Here is a 13,442-nt window from a genome sequence, read left to right as displayed (position 1 = left end):
CATATCATTATTATTTGCTTTTATATACAAATCAGAAATAACCAATTTAAAATGGAAAATTTTAAAGAAAAAAAAATCCCTCCCCCAAATTTTTTGAACCTTCTTATGATTTGTCACCCCCAGACTCAATCTTCCCTTCCCTTTGTGGTATGGTACTTTGCAGTACAATTTTAGAGAGATCCGTGCACTTGAACACAAAGTTATTGTCTGGAAACTAGAAAAATGCTTGTTTTTAGGCCCCTTTTTGGCCCCAAATTCCTAAACGTTTAGGGCAATTACCCCCAAACTCAAACCCAGCTTTCCCTTTGTGATATGAAACCTTGTAGTACAATTTCATAAAGATCCATACACTTACACACAAGTTATTGTCCTGAAACTAGAAAAATGCTTGTTTTTTACCCCTTTTTTTGCCCCTAATTCCTTAAATTTTGAGGCAATTACCCCCAAAATCAATCCTAGCCTTCCCTTTGAGGTATGGTACCTTGCAGTACAATTTCAGAGAGATCCATACACTTGAACACAAGTTATTGTCTGGAAACTAGAAAAATGCTTATTTTTTGCCCCTTTTTGGTCCCTTATTCCTAAACGTTTTGGGCAATTACCCCCAAACTCAATTCCAGCTTTCCCTTTGTGATATGAAACATTGTAGTATAATTTCAAAAAGATCCATACACTTACACACAAGTTATGTCTGGAAGTTACAAAAATGCTTATTTTTGGCCCCTTTTTGGCCCCTAATTCCTCAACTGTTGGTACCATTACCCCAAAAATCAATCCCAACCTTTCTTTTGTGGTATTGAACCTTATGGTAAAATTTCATAGAGATCCATTTGCTTAAACTAAAGTTAGAGTGAGAAAACCAATGTGTCTTCGGACGACTACGACGAGGCCGGACGACGACACCAGACAACGACGACGACGCCAACGTCATACCAATATACGACCGCAAAATTTTTTTGCGGTCGTATAAAAAGAAGGGGGTGGGGGTTACCCCCATGGACTTCCGCAATATTTCATTTGATTTCTTTTATTGACCCATACAAGAATGCATATGGTTTAGGGGTGGGGATCTTGACCATTTACAAGTTTCAAAAAGAAGGGGGTGGGGGTGACCCCCTGGACTTCCCCTATATTTCATTTTATTAGTGTTATTGTCCCATACAAGAATATATATGGTTTAGGGGTGGGGATCTAGACCGTTTACAAGTTCTCAAACAGGATGGGGTGGGGGTGACCCCAGGGGACTCGCCTTATATTTCAGTTGATTTGTTTTATTGTCCCATACAAGAATATATATGGTTTCAGGGTGGGGATCTTGAGCGTTTACAAGTTTTCAAAAAGAAGGGGATGGGGGTGGTCCCGGGGACTCCCCCAATATTTCGTTTGATTTGTTTTATTGTCCCATACAAGAATATATATGGTTTAGGGAGACTTAATTATCTACAAAATGTCTAATAATGAACAGTAAATTTCAAACTTCATTTATACAGTCCTACTAGTTAATTTCAAACTTTATATATACATGTACAGTCCTACAGATCTTATCAGGAAACAGAAATTTTTCAAATAAATCTGTCACTCCAATGATTATCATATGCATATACAGTAAATTGTCCTTTATATAATGAACAGAGGAAATTATTATTTGATAAAGTAAACACTTTTTGTACTAATTTTAAAGAACTACCTAAGGATAAAAAATATTTCTGGCTGTTCACAAATGAGCATTTACCAACTCTCATGTGCCTAGGAAATTACATTATCAAAGGTTTAGAAATAAGATCCAGATGTAAACAAAATATATGAAATAATATTTTATTAATATGAGATTTGATGTAATAGTTATGTAAGACACATGTTGTGTTAGGCTCTGATCCTGTCCATAACGTTATAGTATGGTATTAGGTTTCTGTTTTGCTTTTTTCCAATCATATGGTGCATAATATTGTTGTAAAATGATGCCCTTTATGGGTTCTTGATTAGATTAATAAAATTCTTAAATTCTCTTATGCTAAGATATAACCCAGATCTAATTAATAATTAATAATGTAATAATCTTCAAAATGTCTAATAATATAGCTTATAATCATCACCACTTAGGAAATAGATAATTTTCAAATAAATCTGTCACTCCAATTTGTATTGTGAGATAAGACAAGTCATAAAATAATAACAAGAGATAAATATTTTAAAATTCCACTTTTGGATATTAAAAATGGATTTGATTTGTTTAATTGTAACATACAAGAACATAGGTATATGGTTTCAGGGTGGGGATCTTGATCGTTTACAAGTTATCAAAAAGAAGGGGGGTGGTAGTTACCCCAATGGACTTCCCCTATATTTCATTTGATTTGTTTTATTGTCCCATAGAGAACGAAAACCAATTTTGGGACATACAGCATACGTACTTACAGACAGACAAGGGTAAAACTTAATGCCCCCTCAACTACAGGCATAAAAGTGTGGCAAACAGATTTGCCAAACTGAAGGACAAACAGACAGAAAGACAGACAGACAGACACACAGCCTACCAAAAAAGTTTCAAACAATTAACCAATGATATTTCGCCAATAACTCAAATTTATTTCCATGAACCAGTAACAAAACACCAAAATAATTCTCTAAAATTAGATACGACTTAACCACTCATAAATCTCTAAAATTTAATATGATTTCATATCTATCAATTAAACATATCACTTTTCAAAACAAATAACTCAAACTTATTTCCATAAACCAGTAAAAAACCAGCAAAATACTTCTCTAAAATCAGATATAATGTTATATCTATTTCCATATTATAATCTAATTTAATTAATAGTTGCTAATATTGTTTCTTTCATGTGTCAAAAAATAATACAGATTTACAACTTATCTATCAATGTCAAAAACTTTATCTCATAATAAAAATAGATTATTATCTAATTAAAAACAAGTTCAGATTCAGCACTTAGAAGAACCCTATATATATTTAATTTCTGTTCAAATATAACACACACAAACTGATTAATTTTCCCAGGGGACCTGCCCTTTATTTCATATGATTTGTTTTTTTGTCCCATACAAGGATATATATGGTTTAGGGGTGGGGAACTCGACCATTTACAAGTTCTTAAACAGGAAGAAGGTGGGAATGACACCAAGGAACTCACCTTTTATTTCATTTCATTTGTTTTATTGTAACATACAAGAATATATATGGTTTCGCGGTGGGGATCTTGACCGTTTACAAGTTTTCAAAAAAAGGAGAGTAGGGGTTACCCCAGGGGACTTCCCCTAAATTTAATTTGCTTTATTTTATTGTCCCATACAAGAATGTATATGGTTTAGGGGTGGGGATCTCGACCGTTTACATGTTTTCAAAAAGAAGGTGGTAGTGTTTACCCCCGTGGACTTCCCCTATATTTCATTTGATTTGATATATTGTCCCATACAAGAATATATATGGTTTCTGGGTGGGAATCTTGACCGTTTACAAGCTATCAAAAAGAAGGGGGTGGGGGTTACCCCAATGGACTTCCCTTTATATTACATTTTATTTGTTTTATTGTCCCATACAAGAATATATATGGTTTAGGGGTGAGGGATCTTAACCGTTTACAAGTTCTTAAACAGGAAAATGGTGAGGGTGACCCCAGGGGACTCGACTTTTATTTCATTTGATTTGTTTTATTGTAATATACAAGAAGAAAAATGGTTTCAGGGTGGGGATCTTGACTGTTTACCAGTTTTCAAAAAGAAGGGGGTGGGGTTTACCCTCATGGACTTTCTCTAAATTTCATTTGATTTGTTTTCATGTAAAATACAAAAATAAATATAGTTTAGGGGTGGGGATCTCAACCGTTTACAATTTCTCAAACAGAAGGCGGTGGGGGGGTTACCACAATGGACTTCCCCTATATTTCATTTGATTTCTTTTATTGTCCAATACAAAAATATATATGGTTTAGGGGTGGGGATCTCGACCGTTTACAAGTTCTCAAACAGACACGCTGGGGGTGACCCGAGGGGACTCACCTTTTATTTAATTTAATTTGTAGCATACAAGAATATATATGGTTTCAGGTTGGGGAGCTTGCACATTTACAAGTTTTCAAAAAAAGGAGGGTAGCTGTGAACCCGAGGACTATCCCAATATTTCATTTGATTTGTTTTATTGTCCAATACAAGAATATATATGGTTTAGGGGTGGGGATCTCGACCGTTTACAAGTTTTCAAAAAGAAGGGGGTAGTGTTTACCCCCGTGGACTTCCCCTATATTTCATTTGATTTGATATATTGTCCCATACAAGAATATATATGGTTTCTGGGTGGGAATCTAGACCGTTTACAAGTTATCAAAAAAAAGGGGGGTAGGGGTTACCCCAATGGACTTCCCCTATATTTCATTTGATTAGTTTTATTGTCCCATACAAGAATATATATGGTTTAGGGATGGAGATCTCGACCGTTTACAAGTTCTTAAACAGAAAGAAGGTGGGGATGACCCCAGGGGACTTGACTTTTATTTCATTTGATTTGTTTTATTGTAACATACAAGAATATATATGGCTTCAGGGTGGGGATCTTGACTGTTTACAGTTTTCAAAAAAAAAAAGGTGGGGGTTACCCCAGAGGACTTCCCCTAATTTCAATTGATTTGTTTTATTGTCCCATACAAGAATATATATGGTTTAGGGGTGGGGATCTCAACCGTTTACAAGTTTTCAAAAAGAAGGGGGTGGGGTTTACCACCGTGGACTTCCGTTAAATTTCATTTGATTTGTTTTATTGTCCCATACAAGAATATATATGGTTAAGTGGTGGGGATCTTAACCGTTTACAAGTTTTCAAAAAGAAGGGGTTGGGATTTACCCCCGTGGACTTCATCTATATTTCATTTGATTTGATATATTGTCCCATACAAGAATATATATGGTTTCTGGGTGGGAATCTTGACCGTTTACAAGCTATCAAAAAGAAGGGGGTGGGGGTTACCCCAATGGACTTCCCTTTATATTACATTTTATTTGTTTTATTGTCCCATACAAGAATATATATGGTTTAGGGGTGAGGGATCTTAACCGTTTACAAGTTCTTAAACAGGAAAATGGTGAGGGTGACCCCAGGGGACTCGACTTTTATTTCATTTGATTTGTTTTATTGTAATATACAAGAAGAAAAATGGTTTCAGGGTGGGGATCTTGACTGTTAACCAGTTTTCAAAAAGAAGGGGGTGGGGTTTACCCTCGTGGACTTTCTCTAAATTTTATTTGATTTGTTTTCATGTAAAATACAAAAATAAATATAGTTTAGGGGTGGGGATCTCAACCGTTTACAATTTCTCAAACAGAAGGCGGTGGGGGGTTACCACAATGGACTTCCCCTATATTTCATTTGATTTCTTTTATTGTCCAATACAAAAATATATATGGTTTAGGGGTGGGGATCTCGACCGTTTACAAGTTTTCAAAAAGAAGGGGGTAGTGTTTACCCCCGTGGACTTCCCCTATATTTCATTTGATTTGATATATTGTCCCATACAAGAATATATATGGTTTCTGGGTGGGAATCTAGACCGTTTACAAGTTATCAAAAAAGGGGGGTAGGGGTTACCCCAATGGACTTCCCCTATATTTCATTTGATTAGTTTTATTGTCCCATACAAGAATATATATGGTTTAGGGATGAGGATCGTTTACAAGTTCTTATACAGAAAGAAGGTGGGGATGACCCCAGGGGACTTTTATTTTATTTTATTTGATTTGTTTTATTGTAACATACAAGAATACATATGGTTTCAGGGTGGGGATCTTGACTGTTTAAAAGTTTTCAAAAAAAAAGGGGTGGGGGTTACCCCAGGGGACTTCCCCTAAATTTCAATTGATTTGTTTTATTGTCCCATACAAGGATATATATGGTTTAGGGGTGGGGATCTCAACCGTTTACAAGTTTTCAAAAAGAAGGGGGTGGGGTTTACTACCGTGGACTTCCGTTAAATTTCATTTGATTTGTTTTATTGTCCCATACAAGAATATATATGGTTTAGGGGTGGGGATCTCAACCGTTTACAAGTTTTTAAAAAGAAGGGGTTGGGATTTACCCCCATGGACTTCATCTATATTTCATTTGATTTGATATATTGTCCCATACAAGAATACATATGGTTTCTGGGTGGGAATCTTGACTGTTTACAAGCTATCAAAAAGAAGGGGGTGGGGGTTACCCCAATGGACTTCCCCTATATTACATTTGATTTGTTTTATTGTCCCATACAAGAATATATATGGTTTAGGGGTGAGGGATCTTAACCGTTTACAAGTTCTTAAACAGGAAAAAGGTGAGGGTGACCCCAGGGGACTCGACTTTTATTTCATTTGATTTGTTTTATTGCAATATACAAGAAGAAATAGGTTTCAGGGTGGGGATCTTGACTGTTGACAAGTTTTCAAAAAGAAGGGGGTGGGGTTTACCCTCGTTGACGTCCCCTAAATTTTATTTGATTTGTTTTATTGTCAAATACAAGAATAAATATGGTTTAGGGGAGTGGATCTCAACCGTTTACAATTTCTCAAACAGAAGGGGGTGGGGGTTACCACAATGGACTTCCCCTATATTTCATTTGATTTCTTTTATTGTCCAATACAAAAATATATATGGTTTAGGGATGGAGATCTCGACCGGTTACAAGTTCTCAAACAGACACGCTGGGGGTGACCCGAGGGGACTCACCTTTTATTTCATCTGATTTGTAACATACAAGAATATATATGGTTGCAGGGTGGGGAGCTTGCACATTTACAAGTTTTCAAAAAAAAGGAGGGTAGCTGTGAACCCGAGGACTATCCCAATATTTCATTTGATTTGTTTTATTGTCCCATACAAGAATATATATGGTTTAGGAGTAGGGATCTCAACTGTTAATAAGATAAAAGCACATTATCAAATTGAAGGGGGGTAGGGGTAAGAATATATATGATTAACGGACACTTAATTATCTACAAAATGTCTAATAATGAACAGTAAATTCCAAACTTCATTTATAAAGTAATACTAGAAAGTTTCAAACTGTATATATATAGTCCTACAGATCTTATCAGAAAACAGAAAATTTTCAAATAAATCCGTCACTCCAATGATTATCATATGCTAAAATATTTCCAAGATCTAATTAATAATGAAAATAAATCATTATCATATGCTGAAATATTTATGATATCTAATTGAACAGAACTATGGTTGTTTAACATAGTACTCTAACATAATTAATAATGTAATAATCTTCAAAATGTCTTATGATATAGCTTATAATCATTACCACTTAGGAAATAGATGATTTTTAAATAAATCTGTCACTCCAATTTTTATTCTGAGATAAGACAAATCATTACATGATAACGACAGTAAAATATTTAAAAATTCTACTTTTGGATATTAAAAATGGCGATAACTCACAAAGGAGATATACTAAAATCTTGAAAATTAATAGAGACCTTCATTAAGTCCGAGGAAACAACATATTTAAATTTGAAAAAAAATTTGTTAAAGCTTTTTCATGTTATTGTGCTGACACTGTTTGGCAGCCGCCAAACCGCCCAGCCACCCGCCGTATATCACCATTTTAATAACCGATATTTCCTTCAAAAAATCCGGTTAAAAATAATACTTTGTAAATTGTATACGTCCGAGGCGCTAGATTTAATTTCATTACGAACGCTCAAAGCCGAATATTCAAAGCCAAGAATGTATAATCATCAAAACAGGTGAAGTTTTCAAATCATTACTAGTATATGAATAACAACTAATGATGTGTCCCCCTATACACAATATATCAAAACCAAAATTTTAAAACTGAATTAGATTTTCATATCGGGATAAATACTTATAGATTGTTATTCAGATAAGACATATTGATTTCAATGATATCAAGTACTTCTGAAATTGATTGATCATCAGTACATTTGGTTTTTTGATCAGTTGTAGTGTGTGGTTGGTCTTTGGATTGTATATCATAGTCTTTCAAGAAGCAAAGTCGTTTCAAAATGTCAGACTTTTCATCATGAAGGTTTCTGAAATAATTCATCATTTTAAATAAGCATCAATACAACATGATTTTTGTCAGTGATTTAAAGTATTATCAAGAAAATAGGGATTATTCAAATCTTGAGTATAAATTTGATTTCACATAAGAAAAATTGTCATTGGAAATATGAAAAGAAACGTCACGGAAAATACACTCAGCTGTCAAAATAATACAATACCATTGAGACGGTCATGTTTCGGAAATTTTGCTGCTTGTAAAATGTTGAAAGTATTTGAAATACTATAATCGGGTTTTTACCACAAGGCATGGTTTAACCTTATCCGTATTTGGAACATCATTCGGAACATTTGGTTTTTAATGCGTCACAAAATAGAGAAAAGACAACACTTTATATAAATTGGGTGTTTCCGAAGCGCCTTTCGGAATTAACCTTCATTTTGAACTAATAAACATTTGAGAGCCAAGGAAGTATACATTCTTGAATAAATTATGAGCATTATGCGTAATTAGGTCGACCGTAGTTTATATATGTCCAAATTTCGCCAATCTATTAAGAGACAATTCCATGAATTAAACAAAGACTAAGGGAATCTTAAGACTTCAAAAGGAGCAAGACCCGATGCGTCGACAGGATAGGCGTCGCCTGCTATGCATGTAACACACGTCATGCGAAGAATCCAGAAGTGACATAAACGAATAGCCAAATCTAACGATGGTTAAATTTGACTGTGGGAATTGGAACCATAGTTTGATTGTGAGTTCTTGTTGTTTTTATTTTTTTCTAAGTTAATCAGCGGAATTTTTTTAAATGTATGTTATAAATTAGTTAAGTATCAAAGCACTGACTACTGAGCTGATGATACCCTTATGAACTAAACGTCCACCAGAAACAGTATTAATCCAGCGCCATTAACTTTAAATCCTTCATGACTTTCATTTGATTTCTTAAAGAAGGCATTTCTTTTTAATGACAATTGTATGGACATTTCACATTTTGATTACCTAGAAACATTTATGCCTACATGTATACAGGGAGATTGGGGTCTACAAATCATGTAATTGGTCGGTTTTATTTTAATTATTGTTAATAAAAAAAACATATGATTAGGAAGGTGAGAAAGCAAGGACGATTTGTTATTTGTGTATCTTGATTTTTACTTGAATATCAATATCCTTCGAGTCTGTGTTTTCTGACAGAGTTCGTTAGTTATGTAGAATGTTTAAAAAACAAAGGACTGAAGTATGGAGATGTTTTGTCCTTTACGAGTTGTTGAAGAAAGTCGCCAACCTTGTATTCTTATAAACAGTTTCAACAATTTTCCCGGGTTAAAGTCAGTAGTTAACATTATATAAAGCATTAATTTTGCCAACTATACTTTGTCCCCAATTTTCCGAAATTACCTGATTGCATTTAATCATTTTTGTTCTTTTTTTCTTTTCTTTTTTAGTTCCACAACAATCGATTACATATTGAAAGTAATTTACAAGTGCCCAAACAGAAAAAGAATATATCTTATGATTGGCTTATGATTTGGTAAGCCAGACGCCCGTAAACACAAGAAATCGTGTTAATTAAAGCAATCGTCTTTGCCTTGCTTTTTTTCAATTTTATAGCAAGTTAATATAAATAAGTTTAAAAAGGAGATCAAACGGGCTGTTTATATTGTCCAATATAAGTTGCATTTTATACGTACTCAATTTGATGTTTCAGTCTTTGGATCTCAGTTTCCTTCTCTTCAACAATTATGTCAGATTGCCTAATAAAGAATTGAAAACGACCAATCAATAGCTTCTAAAGTTTTCATATATTGTTTGGTTTGGATGACCCACGGTTGATTTGACAATATATTTACGTTCCTTTTTTGTCATTAAAGTATTTAAGCATTTATAAATCCTTGAAATTTTATTGTTTTCAGTTTAAGTGTGCATGGCAAAGGTAGATCCAGAAAAGCGTTTCGAACGTTCAAATTTAAACGTGACTGAATATGAGATCAAGTTTATTTGTCACAATTATAACGTTAGAATTGACTCTATGGCAAATTTGAATTAGAAATAGAATACTGTGCAAGTTATAGAAACCCTACAAAGAAATATAAAAAATGAAAAGACAGACGGTTTTAAGTAATTAGTGACCTTAAATTAATATATTATAATAGCTCTAGAAGATCCAGAAAACTACATGAACATTTGAACAAATAAAAGACTTGACTAGTAGTCTAACAAGACATCGTTGCGTAGAATTATACATTTAATTTTTACATTCTATAAAGTACTTACTTTGTGGTTTCATGAAACTGGCATGTAATACTGAGGACATCAGCTTCCAGTGTCCGTTTTTCCTCTATATTTTTTTCATATTCCCTAGTAATAAAGTTGAATAAATTTTTTGTATATGAGATAAGTACCAAAGATTGATTTATTCGATTGCTTAAAAGAAGCAAATCATAATTAACGTTTATGGAAACCAATAGTAAAATGGTAGATCCAAATTCATCAGAAATTCCAGGAATCTACATGTCCAAATGCGACCTTTCTGTAAACTGTTAATGTCTACGCGTGAAAACTGAACTACAACAATGAAAATAAGAATATTATTTGATTATAATTTGCTGTTAAAATTTTTTGAAGTTATTCTTAATTAACGAATGCAAAGCTCTGATTCGTTGTCCGGATTTGAGTAAATCTTATGTCCTTTTTGGTTTGATCTGCTCTTCCATTTGTTTTTTACATTTTGGATTACAAATATTTTGGTGTTTGTTGGTTATGTAGAATGTTTAAAACACAGGATCGTAGTACAGAGACGTTTTATCCTTTACGAAATGTTGTACTGTGTCGCCAATTTGATTTTTTTAAACAGTTTCAACAACTCTTTCGGATGAAAGTAAGTAGGTTACATTATATAAGTGCTGGTCGTATCTAGTGACGTTCACTTTTGCAAACTATACTTTGTCCCCCAAAATTTTCGAACTTGCCTTATTGTATTTATTAATTTTTATTCTTTTTTACTTGTTTTGAACATTAATGAAATATTTATAATCGGAAGTTAGTTAAACAACAATCTATAACACATTGAATGCACTTTACACGTTTTCAAACAGAAAAAAAATATTTCAACGTCAAACGAAAATGTGTATATATGACGATCAAAGATATCAGGCTTATAATTTGGTAGGCTAGACACGCGTAAAAACAAGAAATCGTGTTAATGTGAGCGATTGTCTTTGCCTTACTCTTGTTAATTTTATAGCTAGTTTATAGAAATTATTTTTAAAAGGCGATTAAACGGGATTTTTATAACGTGCATTTTATACGTACTCTATTTGATTTTTCAGTCTTTGGATCTCAGCTTCCTTCTCTTCTACAATTATTTCAGATTGCCTGGTAAAGAATTGAAAAGACCAATTAATGTACATATTTTTCATATAGCTTCTTAGGTTTTCATATATTGTTTGGTTTGAGCGTTCGTTATGAAATTAAATCCAAAAAGCGCTTCGGACCTACCAAATTTATAGTGTTATGTTCATTTTCCACCTTTAAGTCGATACTGATGGTGTTGGTTTGCTTATCTTCGATGGTCTAATCAGCTCGGTAGGCAGTGCTTGGTACTTAACATTTCTTAAATCATTCATGAAAATTTGTAAATTATTAAGAAACTAAGACTCAGCGCTTAAGGTCAAGATGAACTACGGTTGCTTTGACTATTGTTTTGAAAATGGTTTCGAACGTTCAAATGTAAACCTTACTGAATATGAGATCAAGTTTATTTGTCACAATTATAACGTTAGAATTGAATCTATGGCAAATTTGAATTAGAAATAGAATACTGTGCAAGTTATAGAAACCCTACAAAGAAAAATAAAAAATGAAAAGACAGACGGTTTTAAGTAATTAGTGAGCTTAAATTAACATACTATAATAGCTCTACAAGATCCAGAAAACTACATGAACATTTGAACAAATAAAAGACTTGACTAATAGTCTAACAAGACATCGTTGCGTAGAATTATACATTTAATTTGTACATTCTATAAAGTCATACTTTGTGGTTTCATGAAACTGGCATGTAATACTGAGGACATCAGCTTCCAGTGTCCGTCTTTCTTCTATAAATTTTTCATATTCCCTAGTAATAAAGTTGAATAAATTTTTTGTATTACTGTTTCTCTCTATAAACCTATTTTCATTTGTGTATTTCTATAAGAATAACTCTATTATATAATAGTATATGAGATAAGTACCAAAGATTGATTTATTTGCTTGCTTAAAAGAAGCAAATCATAATTAACGTTTATTGAAACCAATAGTAAAATGGTAGGTCCAAATTCATCAGAAAGTCCAGGAATCTACATGTCCAAATGCGACCTTTCTGTAAACTGTTAATGTCTACACGTGAAAACTGAACTACAACAATGAAAATAAGAATATTATTTGATTATAATTTGCTGTTAAAATTTTTTGAAGTTATTCTTAATTAAGGAATGCAAAGCTCTGATTCGTTGTCCGGATTTGGGTATATCTTTTTTGATCTCCTCTTCCATTTGATTTTTACATTTTGGATTACAAATATTTTGGTGTTTGTTGGTTATGTAGAATGTTTAAAAACACAGGATCGTAGTACAGAGACGTTTTATCCTTTACGAAATGTTGTACTGTGTCGCCAATTTGATTATTTTAAACAATTTCAACAACTCTTTCGGATGAAAGTAAGTAGGTTACATTAAATAAAGCATAAGTGCTGGTCGCATCTAGTGACGTTCACTTTTGCAAACTATACTTTGTCCCCCAAAATTTTCGAACTTGCCTTATTATATTTAATAATTTTTATTCTTTTTTGCTTGTTATGAACATTAATGAAATATTTATAATCGGAAGTTAGTTAAACAACAATCTATAACACATTGAATGCACTTTACAAGTTTTCAAACAGAAAAAAAATATTTCAACGTCAAACGAAAATGTGTATATATGACGATCAGAGATATCAGGCATATAATTTGGTAGGCTAGATACGCGTAAAAACAAGAAATCGTGTTAATGTGAGCGATTGTCTTTGCCTTACTCTTGTTAAATTTATAGCTAGTTTATAGAAATTATTTTTTAAAGGCGATTAAACGGGATTTTTATAACGTGCATTTTATACGTACTCTATTTGATTTTTCAGTCTTTGGATCTCAGCTTCCTTCTCTTCTACAATTATTTCAGATTGCCTGGTAAAGAATTGAAAAGACCAATTAATGTACATATTTTTCATATAGCTTCTTAGGTTTTCATATATTGTTTGGTTTGAGCGTTCGTTATGAAATTAAATCCAAAAAGCGCTTCGGACCTACCAAATATATAGTTTTATGTTCATTTTCCACCTTTCAGTCGATACTGATGGTGTTGGTTTGCTTATCTTCGATGGTCTGATCAGCT

General features: G+C 33.1%; 1 long non-coding RNA gene across 2 annotated transcripts; it reads right to left on the bottom strand.

Annotated features, from left to right (window-relative positions):
- Window positions 1–9,721: 9,721 nt before the first annotated feature.
- LOC127715498 (uncharacterized) lies at window positions 9,722–13,239 on the bottom strand. Of its 2 annotated transcripts, none has more exons than XR_007988451.1 (3): window positions 13,172–13,239; window positions 10,305–10,388; window positions 9,722–9,784 (listed from the first exon to the last, which is right to left on the bottom strand). It is a non-coding gene; the product is annotated as an uncharacterized LOC127715498 (long non-coding RNA). The 2 variants fall into 2 exon arrangements; XR_007988450.1 differs by lacking the exon at window positions 13,172–13,239 and adding an exon at window positions 11,343–11,410.
- Window positions 13,240–13,442: the final 203 nt, after the last annotated feature.

Source organism: Mytilus californianus, unplaced genomic scaffold, assembly GCF_021869535.1.
Source record: "Mytilus californianus isolate M0D057914Y unplaced genomic scaffold, xbMytCali1.0.p SCAF_9, whole genome shotgun sequence".
Lineage (NCBI taxonomy): Eukaryota > Metazoa > Mollusca > Bivalvia > Mytilida > Mytilidae > Mytilus > Mytilus californianus.
Note: the sequence above shows the minus strand (reverse complement) of the source record. Positions and strands in the feature narration are given on the sequence as shown.